The sequence below is a fragment of the Sus scrofa genome, chromosome 13 (genome assembly GCF_054392235.1).
Source record: "Sus scrofa isolate SSC_HxYL_T2T_F1_AM1 chromosome 13, Sscrofa_HxYL_maternal_Yorkshire_Landrace_v2.0, whole genome shotgun sequence".
NCBI lineage: Eukaryota > Metazoa > Chordata > Mammalia > Artiodactyla > Suidae > Sus > Sus scrofa.
Genome location: NC_139395.1, coordinates 41,392,144 through 41,415,129, shown reverse-complemented (window position 1 = coordinate 41,415,129; position 22,986 = coordinate 41,392,144). Strand labels below are relative to the sequence as shown.

The window sequence follows — 22,986 nt, the reverse complement described above, 5'->3', positions numbered from 1 at the left end:
CTGAGGGCCGATATGCGCCTGCGCGAGACATACGTCACTATGACGCGTGCGCCGGGGCCGGGCCTCGGGGAGGGCGGGGCGGGGAGCACCTGCGGGCTCCCGCGAGCGTGGTGCTGGAGGGCATCCTGGCAGCTTCTCGACCCCAGTGTCTGCGCTGCGGCTGGCGGTAGGAAGGGGGCGAGGCGCCGAAGCAGGAGAGAGGATGATGAAGGAGTAAGCAGTAGGGACAAAGGACAATTCCCCCCAGAAAAGTGGGGGAAATCGGAGAGAAGGGACCGCATCCTCACAGGACTCTGCGTCCTGGGCCCCGGGGATGAGGGCATTGTACCCTTTTAAAGGCTCACCCCATCTCCCGACACAAGTTTAAGCAAGAATAGGGAAAGTGTTCAATATGTATTCGTATATATATTTTTTTTCCTCTCTCTCTACAGTTTCTTCTCTCTGGGAATCCAATTTGAAGGAATTTTGTTGATTTTGTTGCTATTTAAACAAAAGGAGAAAAACCCAGCATTTGAATGCAGCGCTGGCTTTAAAGGTCACCGGGAGGCATTTGCCTAGCCAGGCGGCCTCCTCAGGAAAAGCGTGGAAAGGTGAAAAGTCGTGGGAAGTATTAAAACATGAAGTCAGGGATTCAGAACACGCCGGGCATTAACCGTACACTAGATGGTTCCGCAGCATGGTCACCAGCCGGGTGGCTCCCGCAGGGAGCTTAGCGCAGGCCAGAGGTTGGGTTTGGGAGGGTGGCAAAGAGGAGCAAGGGCTCCCGTCTCCCACTCTTGGAAGCTTGGCGCGCAATGGAGTTCGGCTCTCCAGGGTTCCTGGAAGGGAGTGACAAGCCAGATGCCAGATTTCTCCAACCTACTTTTCCCTGATTCTCCCTTGATCTCCACCCCTCCCGGAAGAAAGGAACCCTCGCAGTGAAAGACACAAGCAGGGGTAAAACAAACAAAAACTACTGCTTAGGTGCTCCAAGTTTGATTAAATCGTCTGGATGAGAAGAGAAATTTAGATAGCTTTAGCAAAAGTCTCTTTGGACCTGCAAATGTCAGAAGGCTCTTCTTTCAGACTCTCTCCCAGGTGTCTGAAGATGACTGGGAAGCAGGAGTGGATTGTTGGGAGGTGCAAACCCTCAGGGTAGTAAGTAAGGTTTTCTATTAAAGGGGGTCTCTGACCCTCAGGGCAGAGTCAAGGCTCCAACTCTGGGATAACACTGGCTTAGAAAGAATAACTCACAGCTTCTAACTTGGTTTATGGAATTCCTTCCTTTGTTGCTGGAAAATGAGAAGGCCTTGCACTTTTCTCCTTAGGGAGATATCACTACTCAGGGAACCCTGTCACCAAGTAAAGGGGTGAAATTACCACTCTAATGCTCTCCCAGAGGATTTTCAGTGGTTAAAAGGCCTCTATTGCTAGGTCTCTAGCCCCTGAGATAGAACAGTAACTACAGAACAATGGCTTCAGTAGATAAGCCCTAGGAAGAGAAAGTATTAATGTTGCTGCTGGGTCACTCAGGTTTTGAATAAATTCTATAAGAAAAACAGGGCATAAGAATAGCAAAACAATAAATGAAAGAAACAGAATAATACGTTGGTTTAAATAAAGTCTGCTCAAATTCTCTTCCACAGAGAGGGATGCCGTACCGGCCACGTGGTAAATCATTTATGCATCCCCAGTGTTTCTTGGGAAGCTGAAGTGCTGCTGGCAAGAACATGACCCATTTTCAGTTCCACACTATCAATGTGGTAACATGATCTGATTATGCTTAGGCAATATTTTTAAATATTCAAGTACAAATTAATATATGATCACTTAACTTTGAATTTAAGCAAAATGCCTTTATTGTTAATGAAGAACCCCCTTCTTCAGTCCACCCTGGGGCTTTCTCCAACCCAGGCTGATATTTTAATGTTAGGTCTTTTTATGGACCTGTAAGAAGCTTTAATTAGATATACAGCATTCTACAAAAAACGACAAGATGGAGCATGCAGGCTTGGATTACAGTCTCTGTGAGTCAGATCTCAGAAATAACATAATGCCACTGATTTAAGGAAGAAGTTGTTTATTGGAAAGCAACCAGGGGAGTTCCCATCGTAGTTCAGCAGAAACAAATCTGACTAGCATCCATAAGGACTCAGGTTCGATCCCTGGCCTCACTCAGTGAGTTAAGGATCCGGCATTGTTGTGGTGTAGATCACAGATGCTGCTCGGATTGGCATTGCTGTGGCTATGGCGTAGCCTGGGAACTTCCATGTGTTTGAAGTGCAACCCTAAAAAGAAAGAAAGAAAGAAGCAACCAGGGAGATGATAAAAATTAGATCAAGATGTGAAAAGCAAGCCAATTCATGGAAGAAATTGCCATTTTTCATCTTGGGACTACCCCCAAAGTAGTGTGTATAACAAGGTTACCTTCTCTAGATACTGTTAACTTTCATAATTTATTTTAAAAATTTTAGGAGTTCCCGTCGTGGCTCAGTGGTTAATGAATCCAACTAGGAACCATGAGGTCGCGGGTTTGATCCCTGCCCTTGCTCAGTGGGTTGAGGATCTGGCATTGCCGTGAGCTGTGGTGTAGGTCACAGATGCGGCTCGGATCCCGCATTGCTGTGATTGTGGTGTAGGCTGGCGGCTGCAGCTCTGATTCTACCCCTAGCCTGGGAACCTCCATATGCCGTGGGTGCAGCCAAAAGGACTAAATAAATAAATAAATAAAATTTTTGAATATATATATTGAAAACAACAGATTGAGAACTCATATAGTTCAGTTTTGAGTTGTGACATTTAATATAATGATATCTTTTATGTATTTAATTAGTCCTTCTGTACATTGATACTTGTGCATATTTGAATCCTGGCTTCATCTGAGTAAAACCAAAATAATGCTTGGCCTAAAGAGTTCCCCAAAGACTTTCCCTTACTACCCCCTTGGCATCAGTTAGCGTCTCTAATTCTTTTATCTCAGATGTCAGTTAAGACGTGTGTGTGTGTGTGTGTGTGTGTGTGTGTGTGTGTGTGTGTTTGGTCTTTTCTAGGGCCACACCCTCAGCAAATGGAGGTTCCCAGGCTAGGGGTCAAATCGGAGCTGTAGCCACCGGCCTACACCAGAGCCACCGCAACACGGGATCCAAGCCGTGTCTGTGACCTACACCACAGCTCACGGCAATGCCAGATCCTCAACCCACTGAGCAAGGGCAGGGATCAAACCCGAGACCTCATGGTTCCTAGTCAGGTTTGTTAACCACTGAACCACAACGGGAACTCCAGTATATTTTTGATAGTTGCAAGCAAGGATTGAAAATGCCAGCCCTGTTATGATCATTATACAACTACAGATGTGATAAATTCATTTGAGTAATAAAAAAATAATAATAAAATAAGAAAATGCCAGCCCTTAACTCTGCTTGTTTGCAACTTGTGAACTGGTAGACGTGGCAGACATTTTCTGGCATTGAAGGCTAGGCCCATCACTAAGAGTTATAAGGCCTTGGAGGCAGATAGCTTAACCTTCTCTTTTTTCCTCTGTAAAATGGGAATGATGGTGATGATAATGATACTGTTCCTATAAGGTGGGTGTAAAGCCATTGTTCTCAGAATGAGCACCCCAGACCAGTAGCAGCAGCTTCTCCTGAGAACTGGACTGAAATGCAAATTCTCAGGCTCCACTCCAGACCTACTATATTAGAAACTCAGTGGTTTCTCTGTTTTAAGAAGACTTCCAGGTGAATCTGATGCAGATTCAAATTTGAGAACCACTTTTGATAGGATTATCACATTATTAAAACAGTGCCTAGTATGGTACAGTATTAAAACAGTGCCTAGCATATGACAAGCAGTATATTAATGAAAAAATTTTAAATGGGTGCAATATGATGTTGCCAAGATATACAAAGTTTAATTCCGGCCGAAAGGAGGATGCCTGTGTTCCTCTAACAAATCCTGCTTGATCCTTTGTCCAAAGACTTTCACACTGCCTGCCAAGCCCTTTGTGATCTGGCCCCTGCCTTCCTTTCCTGCTCTTTATCTCCATGTGCACCACGTCTCCCACCTTCACAGGTCTTAGAAAGGGAATTGCGGAGTTCCCGTCGTGGCGCAGTGGTTAACGAATCCGACTAGAAACCATGAGGTTGCGGGTTCGGTCCCTGCACTTGCTCAGTGGGTTAACGATCTGGCGTTGCCGTGAGCTGTGGTGTAGGTTGCAGACGCGGCTCAGATCCTGCATTGCTGTGGCTCTGGCGTAGGCTGGTGGCTGCAGCTCCGATTAGACCCCTAGCCTGGAAACCTCCATATGCCGCGGAAGCGGCCCAAAGAAATAGCAAAAAGACAAAAAAAAAAATAAAGAAAGAAAGGGAATTGCTTTTTCATACCTTCAAGTCTTTGCCAATTCTGTTTCCTCTGCTTGGAAATGTCACCCACCCCTTTTCTCCACTTCCTACACTTGCAATCTCCTGAATTCCTACTTACTCTTTGTTTTTGTTTTGTTGGGTTTTTTGTTTTGTTTTGTTTTCTGTTTTTGGGGTTTTTTTCTTTTTTTGTTTGTTTGTTTTGGTATTTTTGTCTTTTATGGCCCCACCTGTGGCATATGGAGGTTCCCAGGCTAGGGGTCAAATCGGAGCTGTAGCCGTGGGCCTACACCACAGCCACAGCAACTCGGGATCCGAGCCTCATCTGTGACCTACACCACAGCTCACGGCAACACGGGATCCTTGATCCACTGAGCGAGGCAAGGGATCAAACCTGTGTCCTCATGGATGCTATTCGGGTTCGCTAACTGCTGAGCCACGACAGCAACTCCCCCTACTTACCCTTTGAAATCTAACTTGAGTGTCCAACCTCGTTTGCGGTGCCCCTACCCCTGCCCAGTCAGAACCTGGTGTTCTCTAGATCCATACCTCCCTGCACATCCCAGTTAGACTGTTTATCATAGGGTCTTATAACTCTCTACTGTTCCATTTTCTCCCTTTGGATCTTTAACTCCTAGAGGACAAGGATTTTATTTTATTTACATTTATGTTCACACAGCTTAGCATTGAGGATGCAAGTAGGCAGCCTAAGGGCTTGAGCCACAAACTTGGAGTATTTTTTTCCACATCAGTCCTTTAAGAATTCGAATTAGTTGAAAATATTTTAAAACTGGAAGAGTTAATTGTTTTATTTAAAAGTTGTATTGAGGTATGATTTGCCTACCATAAAGTTCACTGCTAATACATGGTGATTCAATGATTTTTATTTTCTTTTTTAAATTTTTTATTTATGTATTTAAGCAAAATAGCTTTTTAGGGCCACACCCACGGCATATGGAAGCCCCCAGGCTAGGAGTTGAATCCGAGTTGCAACTGCCAGCCTATGCTACAGCCAGATCTGAGGCACATCCATGACCTACAACGTAATTCATGGCAATGCTGGATCCTTAACCTACTGAGCGGGTCCAGGGATTAAACCCGCATCCTCATGGATCCTAGTTGGGTTACCCCTGAGCCACAACAGGAACTCCCAATGATTTTTAGTAAATTTATAAAGCTATGCACTTTGCTGTACAGCAGCAATTGACATCACATTGTAAATCAAATATAATAAAAAAATTCTTTTAAAAAGCTATGTAGCCATCACCCAGATCCACCCCAATATTTCCATCACTCCCAAAAAGTTTTCTCCTGTGCATGTGTAGTCAATCACACGCCAATTTCCATCGCTTGGCAACCAGTGATTTGTTTTCCATCTTTACAGATTTGCCTTTTCTAGAAGGTCAATTAAATGGAATCATACAATGCATGGTCTTTTGTGTCTGGCTTCTTTCCCTTTCAGGATGAGTATTTTATTTTATTTTATTATTTATTTATTTATTTTATTTTTTGCTATTTCTTGGGCCACTCCCACGGCATATGGAGGTTCCCAGGCTAGGGGTTGAATCAGAGCTGCAGCCACCGGCCTAAGCCAGGGCCACAGCAACGCGGGATCCGAGCCACATCTGCAACCTACACCACCGCTCTCTCGGCAACGCCGGATCGCCGGATCGTTAACCGACTGAGCAAGGGCAGGGACCAAACCTGCAACCTCATGGTTCCTAGTCGGATTCGTTAACCACTGCGCCACAACGGGAACTCCTGCAGGATGAGTATTTTAAAACACCAGTATCAGAGTAGCTCAAATTTTCTAACAAGTGACTTATTATTTAGCCTTGAGGAAACCAAGACTATCAATGATGGGATTATCCACTTCTTCCTTGAGTTGGTTATCATTAACTACCCATTTGCCCTTCAACCATGGATGGTCAAGAGAAATGACCAGTGGGAATAACAAGTGTTCTTTCCCATGAGAGAAACTCAAAATATTTAAAAGTCAGAGCCATGTGACGACTAAATATTTGGACACAGAATGGATGGCCTTAGTATTGGCCTCATTCAGCCAGGCCTTAGCCTCAGTTGCTGGAACACAAGGAGGTCTTGGGCAGGAGCAAGTGAGTTCCTGGGAGAGGAGCCAGGATGACTAAGGCAGCTGGACTCTGAGGCTCCAGGTAGCAGCTCGCTATGTATCAAGTAAGTGCAGAATAGGCTCACCATTTTGTTTGTTTGTTTGTTTGTTTTCTTTTTAGGGCCACACATGTGGCATACAAAAGTTCCCAGGCTAGGAGTGAGTTGAAGTTACAGCTGCCAGCCACAGCCACAGCAATGCCAGATCGAAGCCATATCTGTGATCTACACCACAGCTCATGGCAATGCTAGATCCTCAACCCACCAATCAAGGCCAGGGATCAAACCCGCATCCTCATGGATACTAGTTGGGTTCATAACTTGCTGAGCCACAGCAGGAACTCCCAAAGCTCACTGTTTTAACATCAACACAGAATAGCAGCTGAAGGTTGGCCCTGCTTTTTTTTTTTTTTTTCTTTTCTTGGCCATCCCCATGACATGTGGAAGTTCTCGGGCCAGGGATCAAACCCACACCACAACTGCAGCCCAAGCCACAGCAGTGACAACACCAGATCCTTAACCCCCGTGCCACCAGGGAAGTCCAGGTTAGCACTGCTTGTTGCTAAAACAGTGTTAAGGTTGGGTGGCCTCTGGTGAAACTGGCCACAAGGTATTCTGGCATCATAGGGAAATCACTGCAGCTCAAACACATTATCTCTTTTCATGGAGACAGACAGACTGGTGTGTCCTCTTACACACAGGAGGAGACAGGACACTTGGCAGGGCAGAACCTGGCCCTGGAAGTGGCATCTGATAACTGAACGGAGCTAAGCTGAATCATCATGGATGTCAAAACCGCTGACGCTTATTTCCTCAGGGCAGTCTTGCAAATAAAGCCCTCCTCATTTCCAGCTCACAGTTCTTTTAAGCTGTCCCACCCTGCTTCCAAGTCAAGGAGTGTTAGATTTCAAATGAAAATAAAAAATAAAAATAAAAGCAGAATAGGGAAAGTTGGTTCAGGACTTAAGGCCACTCTCCCAGAAATAGTAGCCCTAGATTAATTTCCAACCCCCACTCCCTTGCCCACCTTGACCACAGAGACCACCAAAATTAATTGCTCACTTCCCAGCCTCCCTCTCAAGTAGGGATGGCCATATGATCCAGTCTGGCCAGTAGGATCTGGGTGGAATTCAGCTGGGGGTGAGGCTAGTTTGGGGAAAGCTTTTGCTTTTCTGGTACAAAGGGACAGCTGCAGCTGGCTCCAGCCTTCCCCTTTCTTCCTGCCCTGACGTGGGCATGATGCCTAGAACAGGAACTGCCATCTTGCAACCATGAAGGAGAGGCCAAGAGAATCACAGTGATGCTGGCTCTGGACCTCATGAGCTGCTGAACAAATGCTCACAGCTGTCTGCTCCAGACTTTTTGTTCTCTGAAAAAATTGAAACTCTATTCTTTATGCTTACTTATAGCAGAAAGCATTCCTAACTGATGCAACTAGTATAAACCATCACTTGTCATGGATAGGCCAAAAAACAAACAAACAAACAAAAACCCAGAGGGCTGGTAAGGATTTCTGAAGCTTAATCACTACATCAAAAATTAGCTGTGGACACTTGTTATCAAAAGCAAGGAGCTATCAAATCCACTAGGGTTAGGTCAAAACACAGAGGCCATCCTGAAGGGACTTTCACTGGCCAAGGAGGGGACAATGCGAGTCAAAAAATAATGACCACAATGGATTAAAATGAGTTTAAAATAAATAAAGGCAAATAACTAAGCATTTATCCTGTTTGCCTTGTTTGAACTGTATTTCAGAGTAATCAGATGACAAGAAGTTCTTAATAGAAGAAGTCTGGCTAATAAAGACAGAAAGAGTGACAGAAAATCACTACTTTGGAGCACTTGATGAAATAAAGATTCTAGGCAACAATCATCAATAACGATTAGGTAAAAGACAGGGAACTCTGGACCATGCTGATGACACCTGAACTTACGCTGATCGATTTTTACATCTCTAAAAATGCAACAATCAGACCTGGTGTGTCTCATGCTATAAAGCATCAGAAAGTACACAGCATCTCCTATGAAGTCTTCTGGCAGAAAGAAAGGGAGGGAGGAAGGAAGAAAGAAAGAGAAAAGAAAAAGGAAGGAAGAAGGGGAGAGGGAGGGAGGGAAGAAGCTAGGAAGGAAGGAAGGAACCTAAGGAAGGAAAAGAAGGTAGGAAAAAAAGAAAAGATTTAACAAGAATCTAGTTTACAGGAAACAGAAGAACAAGTTAAATGACACCAGGAGGAAACCACCAACCAAATGGATTTTAGGGTACTCTACTGGATACATGATTCTTTTCTCCCCCTCCTCAAGGGAAGGGCATTTTAAAAAAATGGGGAAGGGGGAAACTATTACAGAATAAAAGATACTTAAGAGTCCTTTCAGTCAAATATTGTGTGTAGTTTTTGTTTGGATCTTGATTTGAATGAAACAACTGTAAAAATGTTGAGTTAATTAATGAAAATATGGCATGTTCTGGGTATTACATCACATGCTAGTGGCATTGTGTTATGCTTTTTGAAAAAAGTTCTTCCCTCATAGAATACCTACTGAAATATTTATGGATGAAATGAAATGAAGCCTAGAGTTTGCTTTAAAATATTCCAGCAAAAGCCAAACGAATACTGTACGTGATAGATGTGGAAGATGGTATAGAGGAAGCAGAATCAGGTGGTCCACAAAGGGGTTCACTTTATATTTTCCTCCATTTTGTATGGTTGGTCATTTTGTATAATTTTTTTTTTTTGGTATTTTTAGGGCTGCACCTGCAGCATATGGAGGTTCCCAGGCTAGGGTCAAATCAGAGCTACAGCTGCCAGCCTATGCCTCAGCAACACCAGATCTGATCTGCATCTGTGACCTACACCACAGTTCCTGGCAACACTGGATCCTTAACCCACTGAGCGAGGCCAGGGATCCAACCTGCGTCTGCATGGATACTAGTGAGATTTGTTTCTGTTGAGCCATGGTGGGAACTCCTAAATTTTTAAAAAATCTTTAAATTATTTATTGACATATAGTTGATTTACAATATTGTGTTAGTTTCAGGTGTATAGCACAGTGATTCAGTTATACATTTTTTTGATTCTCTTCCTTTATAGGTTATTGTAAAATACTAAGTATAGTTCCCTATGCTAGACAGTAGGTTAACATATTTCTTTTCTTTTTGTCTTTTTGCCTTTTCTAGGGCCCCTCCCGCAGCATACAGAGGTTCCCAGTTTAGGGATCGAATCAGAGCTGTAGTCACCGGGCCTACACCAGAGCCACAGCATCGCGGGATCTGAGACACGTCTGCAACCTACACCACAGCTCATGGCAACTCTGGATCCTTAATGCACCGAGCAAGGCCAGGGATTGAACCTGCAACCTCATGGTTCCTAGTCAGATTCGTTAGCCACTGCACCACGACAGGAACTCCTAATATATTTCTTAAATTATTACTTTAACTGAATTTTCCCACATTCTAGATGCCAATAGCAACAAAAATGAGACATTTTAAAAAAGAAAATCCAGTCAAAGTCCCTGAATTTTGTTTCCTTCCTTCATGGTGTTATTGTCATAAAAGCTACAACAAAGGCTACAGTCACAAAACTAGAATACAAAGCAATGTCATTGATCTGTACTTTTAAAGCATGTGTTTCACGGGTACTTTAGAGATCCTAGACCCGCCCAGCTCACCTTCCATGTTCTTATCTACCTGAAGGCCTCCCCAGAACGGCTCCCTTCTGTTCTTGCATGTTCCCACAGCATTTTGTTTTGTCACTGACTTCTAATACCTTGTCCATTCTTTTCCACCAGACTCTGAGCTGTCCTCCTGCCCTAACACTTTCAGTCAAGGACCAAGAATCAATGCCTATTATTCTCTCTGTAATAGGCTAGTAGTAACACACAGTAGGCACTCAATTAATATTGGGGGAATATATGAACAGAAACCAATCTATGTTTTACACCTGTGGAGTATGACATCCCAAGGGTTGAAGTTTCTTGGCTAGGACTGCAATTTTTCAGAATCAGAACTATTCATGAGGATTTATAGCGTCTGGTTCCTAATCCAGTGCTACTTCTGATTCCAGAAGTCCTCCTCTATATAGGAGGATCCTTCCTCTAACACTGTCAAATGTGCCACTTCACATGCTCCCCCAACCCCAGGTTTCACCATAAATCCAATGTTCTATGCCATAACACTGTTGTATCTTTCCAGAGGACATTGCCCAGGAGAGCTTATAAGTAATTATTTAACACAGATAACAAGCCGTTGTTTCTAATAACAATAACAGCAACAGTACATGAACTCCTTAGCATTCATGTGTTCAGAACTATTGTCTTCCTTTATTTCTCTTCCAGCTTTTAATCTGCTGAATCAAGGACAGGAAACCAGGAAGTATCTCAGTGTTTCTTGAGTCTGGGCTCTAAAGTCTTGGGCATTCACTGTGGCATCCCTGGCAATCCACTCCTAACTAAAAATGACCTTGGTTTTCTCTGAGACTTACTGACCACTCTGAGCCAGCCTTTGGCCAGAGGTTGATGCTCAGTTAGTCCACCCAGCCCACCTTCAGGAAAGACCTTTCTTTTTTCTGTTACTCCTCAGAGTTAAAAACCACAGTGATGGAAAGCCACACAGATGTTCATTTCCAGCCTCATTAATAACGTCAGTGTCGCTCAGGTCTTAGCTTTAATGTCCCAACCTCTGATGCTCCCCCTCATACTGGGTTGGGTGACCTGCTTTGTGTTCCCATGACAAGTCAAGGTCATCTGACATGGTTCTTCCAATCCACTCTTTTTTTTTTTAATTTATTTATTTTTGCCCTTTTTTGGGCCACTCCTGTGGCATATGGAGGTTCCCAGGCTAGGGGTCCAATCGGAGCTGTAGCTGCCAGCCTACGCCAGAGCCACAGCAACGCGGGATCCGAGCCGAGTCTGCAACCTGCACCACAGCTCACGGCAATGCCGGATTGTTAACCCACTGAGCAAAGGCAGGGATCAAACCCACAACCTCATGGTTCCTAGTTGGATTCGTTAACCACTGCGCCATGATGGGAACTCCCCAATCCACTGTTACAGTTGTCTCTTACCTTCATGGTAGCTAAGAAGCCCCTCCAAGTCAGGGACTGAGTCTTGCACGGTTGTATGCCCAGCACTTGAGCATGGTAACTACTCCATAAACAACTGCTCCATGAATATAAAAGTAATCAAATGAATTGCTTTCAAGATTCAAACATCCAGGAGTTCCTGTTATGGCCCAGCCAGTAGCAAACCTGACTAGTATCCTTGAGAAAGTGGATTGGATCCCTGGCCTCGCTCAGTGGGTTAAGGATCCAGTGTTGCCATGAGCTGTGGTGTAGGTCACAGACATGGCTCAGATCCCACATTGCTATGGCTGTGTATAGGCCAGCAGCTACAGCGCCAGTTCAACCTCTAGCCTAGGATCTTCCATATGCATCGGGGGCAGTGCTAAAACAAACAAACAAAAAATTCAAACATCCAATAACTGAGACTCTGAACCATCTTACTCTGAAGGCATTCAAGAAATACCTTTACCCTCAAGATTTAACTTAAAAGAATACTGCTGAAAAGGGAGAAACCACCTGGTCTTCAGAAAGTGACTGAAGGATTGGATAGAAGAAATGAGATGCATTATACAGGCACCCACCACGCCTCCCTCCCTTTTTCTCCTCTCTCCTTCCCTCGAGCCACCACCTCTGGCATGACCAGCTGCAGCTTTACTTGGCTTCCTCTCCTAGTCCTTTGTTCTGCCCCTTTGAATAGAGAAAACTTTGGATGTGGATAGTGTTGAAAGGGACAGGACAGCTGGCAAGAGCTGAGCCCCTACTTTTGACACTTACACACTCGTTACTCTATACAGTGAATTGACTCACCTGGAAGATGACTAAACTCTGGGCCCCAGTCAGTCCTCAGGACACCTCCCAGCAGAGACCCTGTGCCTGGACCTGGTTAATTATGAGATCTCAATCTGCAATGAGGAGATGGGTGTGGGTTATTCAGGACACGCTCCATTCATCCTAAATAGTAAACGCTCAGTTATTGAAGGTAAAGAATTATTTATGTGAACTCAGAGCTGAGAGAAGGGCCAGAGTACCCAAATTCAAACTAAAAGTGAAAACAGCATTGTTTCTTTTACCATCCGTAAGCTATATCTAACTTTTTATGAAATCAAGCAAAAGGGCCCAATTCATGTTTCAGGAGCCAATCATGGACAGAAACTGTGTAGAAAAAATTCCTGAGACTAAACCAATTGAGGTTCAATGAACATGGCATATACTGTCCCCAAATGTCTATAAGCTCAGGACTGAATAGTTCAAATAATTTATATTTTAAAAAGACTCTTTCAACAGATTCACTCACTGTCAGTTCTGATAGAAAAAAAATCAGTTTCATTATCACTGTCACCCAATATTCAACACCCACAACAACCTGCCCCAGCTGAAAGGCCATTTAGAAAAAGAGAAAAGCTAAGGACTCTGGGGTCTAAGACCATGTTCGGGACTCAGAGCCAGCTACCCCATCGTCCTAAGAATTGCAGACATGAAAACTTTAAACCACATCCTGACCTCAAGGAGGTTGTTGTTCTTTTGCTGCCAAAGTGTCATACAGTAAATGAAAAAACACAGTATAGTCCACAAGAGCACTGCTTTTAGAGACGGAGGAAAAAAAGGTCTCCATAAGCAGATATATATATATTGCTTTTGACTGATACAGAGTTTTTGCCTCTGCAATCCTTTCATATCCCCCAGTATTTCAATTCCATGAAGGCGAGAACCTCATGCATTTTGTTCAACACTATAGCTCTGCCATCTTGCTATTGGCATACAGCACAGAGTAAGAGCTCAATAAACACCGGCCCAGTGAATGAGCCAGCGGGTATCCTGCATCATGTGTATTTGGGGAAAGAAAACTGAGAAACAGAGAAACTTTCTTAGGAGGAGTAGAAGCATGGGTAGAGCTTGGGTTTTGATGTCTTCAACAGTGAAATGACAGTCTCCAAGCCCCTTTTTGTTATACTTTGCTGCTTCTTTGCTCTGAAAGCCATAGCTTACGTACATCAGTTCATTTTCTTATATTAGTAGAGGACAAAACAAGGTATTTATATGGGTCAGAGAATATTTTAAAATCCCAAACAGAAGAGTTGCTAATGAATTTAGTTTAGGGTGTCTTGCCACCAGAAAAAAAAAAAATGATAGACCTTTCCTAAACACCTTTGGCTGTTTGCTCATCAAGAAAAGTCACACATTTTCTCTCTGTAAAAAGTGTAAAAGGGGGGGAAAAAAAGGCTGCAGTTTCTCTCCTAATGGGCTGAAGACTGGGACTGTTTTTAAAGTCAGTATATATTGTGATAACCCTAGAGAACCATGGAAAAGCTCCACTCAGAGAAGATATGTGAGATCAATGTCTTTTTGTTCCATTTCAGGGAAATTTCACAGACTGCACTTGAAATGCTGAGGCCAGGGTACATTCTCAGCCATGAGACAAAACCAAAACCAAAACCAAAAAAAAAAAAAGTTTGTCCATGATTCTTTGTTTTCCTTTTTTTAAACAAAAATAGTTAATTTGCATTATACAACTACATATGTGATAAATTCATTTGAGTAATAAAAAAATAAAATTAAAAAAATAGTTAATTTACAATGTTGTAGTAGCTTCAGGTGTAGAGCAAAGTGATCTATATGTATACATATACATATATATATTTTTTTCTTCTTCAGATTCCTTTCCATTATAGGTTATGTAATATAGTATTGAACATAGTTTCCTATGCTATACAGTAGGTCTTTATTGTTAATCTATTTTTTTTTTTTTAGGGCCACACCCTTGGCATGTGGAGGTTCCCAGGCTAGGGGTAGAATGGGAGCTGTGCCTATGCCACAGCCACAGCAATGTCAGATTCTAGCCACATCTGCCACGTCTGTGACCCACACCAAGCTCATAGCAACGCTGGACCTTAACCTACTGAGCGAGGCCAGGGATCGAACCTGCGTCCTCATGGATGCTAGTCAGATTCGTTTCCACTGAGCCATGATAGGAACTCCATTAATCTATTTCATATACAGCAGTATCTATAAATCCCAAACTCATTTATTCTGTTTTTAATAATACTTATGATGATGACTTCCCTGCACCTCCCTCCACCGTCTGCTCCAGTTATTGCCTCTGCGGCAGCAACACTTTTTAAGCCTTTGACAAGCCTCTAGGTGAAGCTCCTGATCTGGTTTTGTGTGTGTGTGTGTGTGTGTGTGTGTCTTTTTAAGGCCTCACCCATGGAATATGGAGGTTCCCAGGCTAGGGGTCGTATCGAAGCCAGCTTACACCACAGCCACAGCAATGCCAGATCCATGCCATGTCTGCGACCTACATCACAGTTCACTGTAACACTGGATCCTTAATCCACTGAGTGAGGCCAGGGATTGAACCTGCATTCTCGTGGTCGTCAACCACTGAGCCACGACAGGAACTCCCTGATCTGTATTTTTGCCATAGTGTATGATCACCTGCATTACATGTCCCATAGGCTTTTCTATGTGGGTAATTTCCTGATGAATCCTTAGGATAAGTCAGTTATGAATGTGTGGGTTTGAAGAAGCCTTTAAAGAAGCATCAGTCTGAGTATGTGACTTTCATCCTGTCAGTCCCTTGCTCACTCAGAACTCTGAACAGCAAACAAGGGCAACGGCATATACCGGCTTTGAATCTTGAGTGGGCTACTTTGTTGCTGTGCAAACACGGTCAAGGCCTCGGGCTGGCATTACTATTCTGGAATAATAATACTTGCTTTAAAGTGTGGTTGATGTGAGAATTAAATGAGTGAATTTATGAAGAATGCTTAGAAGGTACAGCCAATGTCAGCCATACTTGCACTAGGAAGTGAGTTCTAACACCTTTGGAGCATCAGTTCTGATGCCAAAATAAAGTGTTCAGTTCCAGACTTCGTGTGAAATCAACCCCAACATAAAGAGATTAAACTTGATGGTGCAATGAATCACAGGGCTGCAGCTATTTTGGCAGTAGCTGTTAACATTTAAAATGCTCATCTCTCCATAACCAAGATCAGGGTGCCAGCATGGTCAGATGAGGGTCCTCTTCTGGGTCACAGAACAATCCTTGTATCATCACATGGAGGAAGGGCTAGGGACTTCCATGAGCCTGTTTTATAAGGGCATGAATCCCACTCATGAGGACTCCACCCTCATGACCTAGTCACCTCAAAGTTCCACCTGCTAATACCATCACACCAGGCATTAGGAGTTCAACGCAAGAATATTGAGCGAATGTAAACATTTAGACATAGCAGCAGGGAGTTTGAGTTATGTTTGTCCAGAAACTTGGGACGTTCACTCCGTACAGGATCAGGTGAAAGGTTACAGAGGACAGTCTTCATTCTGCTTAGCCCCAAGTGCATGGCCTGAAGAAACTACTTTAAGGGCGAAGAGCATAACTGGGGACATATATCATACTGAGGGCACACAGAGACCCAAGGGGAATACTGCAACCTTGCCTTTCTTCCTTTCCTTCTGCCCCTCCTCCCTTCCTCCCTCTTCATCCTTCCTCCTTTGCTTGTTCATTCAAGAAATATTCCTTGAGTGTCAGACACTGTGCAATGCCGAGGATGCATCTGTGAACAGGACACTGTCCCTGCTCTTATGGAGCCTGCCACTTAACAAGAAGAGAATCTGTCTTCAAATGGCCCCACCAATATCTGCACAATGAGAGCTCTCATAAATGCTGTAAGCTGAGGTTCCAGGGCCCAAGAGAAATAATCTGAGTGTCAGAGAAGGTCTCCATAGGGAAGTGACATTTAAACTAAGTGTGAATGATGGATAGGAACAGTTTAGATAAGACAAAAAGAAATTCAGGCTGGAGACACAGCATGGGCAAAGGCCCTGAGGTGGGAAAGAGAGCTAGCATGGTCCCCTGTGCAGAGGAAGAGGCCCTTCATAAACTGTGTTGAACAGATGAAGTTCTCAGTTCACAGTGTATTTGGAAGGATAATGATTTAAGAGAATAGAAATCTAGCCAGTAACACTTGCTAATAACACCCCCAAAGACCCACCTTGGACCCCGGTCCCCAAATGCTATCAAAACAACCCATTAGCATCCCTTGGAATCTCCTTTCCCTTAGACCATGGGGTGGCCCCACTTGTAGTCATGCAGACATTCCAGTCACTCTGGTTGCAGTGGATGGTGCTCTGCTCTCCATTATACCTTTCTCCAATGCCAGGGAGATCCTCCTCAGTTGCCTGAGGCCGGGGGTCTTCTACTCTGGCTTCAACCTCAGCTTTGTGCATTGTGACAGCTCAGCCCTGTCACTCATAAAGCCTCATCACAGAAGGACACACCCTCTCCTCCTACAGAGCTCTGTAGACCCAGAGGCTTATCTGTGTGACTGCTGCTAAGTAGCACTTGGTGACTAACTACCAAGCCAGACAACTCTCCCAGCAAATTTCTGGAAGGTCATCAAGAACTCATGTGTTTGGCAGGAGGCTGAAGAACCAATCTTGGAGCTCTGGTGGGCTGGACAACAGAAATTGTATGGCCTGGGTGCTGCTGCTGTGATGAGTATGACCTCTGTCCGCCCACCTCACTGCACCCCTCATGCTCTCATTAGTTTCTAGAATGAATGCCCTGGCAAAAAGGTCTTTCCCCTTGAAACATAAGTTGGTTCAGCCACAGTGGAAAACAGTAGGGAAGTTCCTTTAAAAAAAAAACTGAACATAGAGTTCATATGATCTAGCAATCCTACTCCTGGGCATACATCTGGAAAAGACAAAAACTCTACAAGGAAAAGATACATGCACCCCAACATTCATAGCACCACTTTTTACAATAGCCAAGACATGAAAGCAACCTAAATATCCATAGGCAGAGGAATAGATAGAGAAGATGTGGTGTATATATATGTAACACACACACATACACACACACACACACAAATGGAATATTACTGAGCCATAAAAAAGAATGAAATAATGCCATCTGCAACAACATGGATGGACATAGAGATGATCACACTAAGTGAATTCATACTAAGACAAATATAATATGAATATCATTTGATATACTACAAATGAATTTATTTACAAAACAGAAACAGATTCACAGACATAGAAAACAAACTTAGAGTTACCAAAAGGGAAAGGGGGTGGGGAAGGGTAAATTAGGAGTATGGGATTAGCAGATATACACTAATACATTTAAAATAGATAAGCAACAAGAATTTACTGTAAAACACAAGGAAAAATATTTAGTATCTTATAATAACCTCTGATGGAAAATAATCTGATATAAATATGTGTGTGTGTGTGTGTGTGTGTGTGTATATGTATGCATATACAACTAAATCACTCTGCAATACACCTTTTTAAGTTTATTGAAGTATAGCTGATATACAATGTTGTGATAATACCAACACAATACTGTAAATCAACTACACTTCAATTTTAAAAATCTTCCTCTTTGACGTCCCTCTAACTCCCAAGGCCACACACAAAGAGAAGTCCCAGAACGAGACTAGGGAAAAGCAGAACAGGAAGTTGGATGCAAGACAACCTGAATTATGACCTATGTCTACTACAACCAGTTTATTTCTTCAGCCTCCATCTAATGACCACTTGATATGAGCCAAATAAACATTGTGCTAGGCATTGGAGGCCCAGGGATGAATACCACACAGAACCTTCTCTCCTGGAGGCTGCCTTTGCTGGCAGATGGGAAATACATCAGCCCTGGAAGGGCCTCAGATCTTGTCTTCGCTGGATGCATGAAGGACAGGGTGGTTAGTTCTGTGTGGGGAGAGGAGGGCAGGGTGGTGGTTGATAAAGCCTGATAGTAGAGGTAACACAGGAGCTGTGTCTTGAAGGAGGGTGGTTTGGCAAGCAGGCAGCTTGAAAACATGTTTGGGCAGGAGATGAGAATGTACCAGGCAAGGAGAATAGCAGATGCCAATGCATGGAGGTGTGAAGTGGGCACAAGGTTTAGGGAATTGTAAGTCATTTGTTACAGCTGGAATTCCCTGTTTGAATGAATTCTGGCAAAAAAAATGATGGTTGCTCAGATAGGCTAGAACATGCCTGAGACTTTGCATTTCATTCTCTAGACCCATGCTGTCCTAACTAACAGGTAGTCCCTAGCCATACATGGCAACTTCAGCTTCAACTAGTTGAAATAAAATACAATTAAAAATTCAGTTCTTCAGGCACACTCCCCACATTGCAAGTGGTCAACAGCTGCATGTGGTCAGGGGTTACTACTGGACAGAGTAGATATAAAACATCTTCCTCAGATCAGAAAATTCTAGTGAACAGTGCTGCTCTAGGCTATGGGAATCACAGGAAGATTTTAAGCAAGCAAATGACACCCTCACATTTCATGGAGCCTTCCGGGTGGCCTCTTGGGAATGGATCAGAAGGGAGCCTAAGAGAAGGCTAGAGATCAGTTAGAAGACAACTACAACAGGCTAGCCAAGAGGCTGCTGTCACACCAGAGGAACTGTCCCTTTTGCCCAGAACTTGTTCTTACTCAAAGCTGAGTGGGTAATTATTCAGGCTGACCAGTATTTTACCTCAGTCCTGAGGCCCTCCCACCCCAGCTTGAGAGACAGGAGTCCCAAAGCATCCTAAACCAGCCAATCTGGGCAGCAGACCTAGTGGAAATGGATCTCATTTCATCTCCAGTAGGTCCTGGGGTTTGTCGTGTAAACCTAGGGTGTGTCCCCAAGACACAGGGACCCTCAATCTAGAAGTCAACTGCCCACCATCCTCCTCACTCACACCAACTGGATGGAGAAGATTCAAGTTTTGCCACTATGAAAGTCAGGTTAGCTGTGTAACCCAATCCCTTCAACACAAAATAGCCAGAAGTTGGGGGGTTAAGAAGGCAGGAATAGACTATGAACCGTGATAAACATATCAGTGAGCTCTGGTTTCCCCAGCTGTTTGCATTAGCAGAGGTGGGGTATGGGAATGTGGACACAGCCTTTCTCTGAGTATAATTAATGACAATGTGCCCAATGTACCATTGACTCAGTTGGAGCACCTGACAGATTCCCTTGGAGGCTTGTGTTCTGAGGGCATGGGTGCGCCCACATGAACTGCACTGGAGTGTGTGAACATCACCCTTGTGTTCCTGGCTGGGTCAGAGGAAGATCTGGAGTCAGAAGATCCAGTCTTCTCAAAATAGGCTTGTTAAAGATGCTTCTTCTGCAGACCAACAGCCTTCACTACAAGCCAGGTCCTATCCTAAAGCCCCCAAAGCATAATTCATTTAATCCTCAAAACAACTCATGAAGCTGGTGCTATTATTATCCATATGTGACAGATGGGGAAAGTGAGGCACGGAAGTTAAGCCACTGGCCCAAGCTTTCCGAGCTATCCATATTTAACCCCGCCGTCGGTTCCCATGCCTGTGCATTGGGGACTACACAGATGCACGTGAAGAATATGGACCAAAGCCCTGCCAGTTGAGTGCCAGGTACTTGTTGTTAGGGCTACGATTGCCATGATGATGGTGATGGGGGGTGGGCATGAGCTCCTTTGCAGAGGGGATGACACAAGCACCCCCAAGCCCTCTCCAAGATCACATCCCTTAGTACTACCCCAAACAAGGAGGTCTTGCTATGCCCCTACCTGGATGCCAACACGATGAGACACTGATCCTGGTGCCTCCTATTTCCTTCCAGGCAGCATCACAAGCCTCCACAGCACATCCTATGGAGAAATATCTCTTTGAGAAGCAGTTGTAGTGCCAGGCATGCTGGCACAGAGATGGGAATGCACACCTGCAGGCACACCAGCTAGACCTGCCCCTAGTTCTTCACCTCCAGCCAGGTGGGCTGGCATGGGTGTGTCTGAAAATGGCTTTGATTACTGAACACACTCAGGGGGCAACTGCTGCAGAGGACCAAGTCCACCTGAAAGACATCACCAACCAAACTATAGCCCTCGGGTCTAGATAGTGATTTGAGAGCTTGGCATCTGCAGATCTTATCTGTTTCAGTTTTCCTGTTGGGTGAAACCAGAAAGAAACAGAAATTTACATGTAATAAAAATTTCAGGAGTATCTCTAGCTTCAGGTCAAGCTTGACCCAGGGGCTGAGTGTCATTAGGATTTGTTTTCTCTTGGTCTCTCAGCTCTGCCATCTACCTGTGGACTCCATTCTTGAGCTCTGTTTTGTGGCTTTCTCCACATTGAAGGCTAGATGGCTGCAGAATGACTAACTTCAGAGTTTTACTCAGTGGGAACAAGTTACTCTTCCAGCAGTTTCCACAAAAATTTCTAAGACTCACTCTGATTGGAATGACTTGAGGTGTGCACCTATCCTTGAACAAATCATTGTTGTCTGGTGGCGGGTATGGAAGAGCTCTTCACCTGGAGAATGAAGACAGGACAAATCTTCAAACAAAAATCAGAGGTCTTACTAGATAAAAGGAACAGATTCTGAGTAGTCAAACCACAGATATCCCCCACAGGAAGATGAAGAAATTGTCCTCAATGAGAGCTGGAGCAGTGAAGTGAGGTCTATGGGGTCACATAGCAAGAAAGCAGCAGGGTGGCAGGTTTTAAACCCATCATCCTAAACCCTTCCATCTTTAAAATCCACCCTGTACAAAGGACCTCACCAACCCTGGGTGTCTCAACTGTGGCCAAAATGTCACCAGGAGACCCAAAGACCTTGCCATATTGTATGTGGGCAGAGACTGTACTTGGGGACCTCTTTTATTTTATGGCAAAGCCTTTCTTGCCTATGCATTCACTACCCTCATTTTCCTCCCTTGGGCTGGGCCGACCAGACTGATTCTTTATGTTCCAGCTTAAATCTCACCTCCCCCTCTTAGGAGTCTCCTCGTGGGGAATCCACCCTAGTATGTGGTCTTGTTAGAACAGTAACTCCAGTGGAGCCCTGCCTCCCACAGATGGGAGAGGTTGATCCCTCCGTGATCACCTCCACATAGCTGGGAACAGATGTGTGGCCAGTGCTTGGCCACTGCCATGCTTTCTTCTGGAACACATGCTGGAATTGGCTTGCACCTGATCCTACAGGGAGCTCTAGAGCATGGACTACATTGCAGAGTTGATGTCCCATTCACACAACGGAACTCCAATCATTCGTGGGCTGCAGGCTGCAGGGGTTTGGACGCATAACCTCCCCAGCAAGTAGGCTCTGGGGAAGGGGTCAGCTGTCAGAAACTGCTGACAGGGGTAGGAAAAAGGCTCAGACATTGTGGAGGAGTCAGCGGGGGGGATTCAGCTGTATCCACTCCATCCTCTGAGGGACCTCTTTGGAATATATTCCAAGAAGTGGGCCCACTAGAAGAAATGGTGGAACAGGCATATAACTCTTAAAACCTGTTTCACGGTTCAGGAAAAGTGGACATTAGTCTAGGCATTACTACTTTCTAGTGAAGTCATCTATCAAATGTGACAGTCAGCCAGGCCACTCAGCTGATGGAGTGGAATACTGTGAATTTGGGGAGGATAAGAAAGCTGTTTCTCAGGCCTGGCAAGCCAAGAGTTTCTTGCAGAGGATTGCAGAGAAGGGAGGGGAATGGGGAACAGGCAGCAAAGGGGGGAAGCTGCTGGTGAGATGAAGGCATCAGGCACTTGGCGATGATGAATACATGACAAGAGGGTGGCGGTGGAGTTCCTGCTGTGGTGCAATGGGATTGGGCTGTCTCTGGTGTCAGCAGGAATAACTATGGCTTGGATCTATTCCAACTCTATATGCTGTGGGGTAGCCAAAAAAAGAGAAAAAAATCTTAAAGGGAATGTATATATATGTATGTATGACTGGGTCACTGCACTGTACAACAGAAATTGGCACACTCTAGATCAACTATACCTTAATTTTAAAAAATAATAAGATTAAAAAGGAGGGTCAGGGAGAGTCTAGAGATTCTTCAAGCTCACTGAGAAACCAATATTATACCTGTGCATTGCGCCTGGGTTTCCTTTATCAAATATTTTCATTGCTATAAAAACATTCAAGCGATTCAGAAAGATGCAATACATAATGTCACCCATCTCCATTCCCCACCATAAGCCCATTTGCCACCGATAACCATTATTAATTCAGTTGTAATAACTGTTCTTTTGTTTTGCTCGGCTCTTTGAAGGAGATAAGTTGTTCCTCCTCCTCCTCCTCCTAGCATATAGGTGTTTTTTCAGCTTCCAGACTCCATAGAGTGCAAATAATAACAGAGATAGAGGACGCAGGTCCCAAGCAGAGCATACCTACTAGGCAACGGGGCCCCTGGAGGACTCTGCTCCAGCCTCAGGAGAGAGACCCGATCCTCATGGCCATTGTCATGGGACCAGGCAGGGGTTTGGGCTCCTGTTCAGCTACTAAGCTTCTCACATCCCCCACCCCCATCCCCACCCCACTTCACATCCATGCTCAGAGCAAAAAGGCAAGTTCTCTAAAGCTTCCTACCCACTTCTTTCCCTCATGGGTCATCAAGAGATGCACCAAGATTGTCTCCCCTGTTTCCAGTTCTCAAAAATGCCGTGTCAGAGATGCTCTGTTTTC

The 22,986-nt window shown here is 44.3% G+C and overlaps 1 long non-coding RNA gene across 1 annotated transcript; it reads left to right on the top strand.

The window, feature by feature from the left end:
* Positions 1-82: 82 nt before the first annotated feature.
* Positions 83-5,764, top strand: LOC102166555 (uncharacterized). The gene is made up of 3 exons (XR_306751.4): positions 83-213; positions 432-2,464; positions 3,207-5,764. It is a non-coding gene; the product is annotated as an uncharacterized LOC102166555 (long non-coding RNA).
* The last annotated feature ends 17,222 nt before the right edge of the window (positions 5,765-22,986 follow it).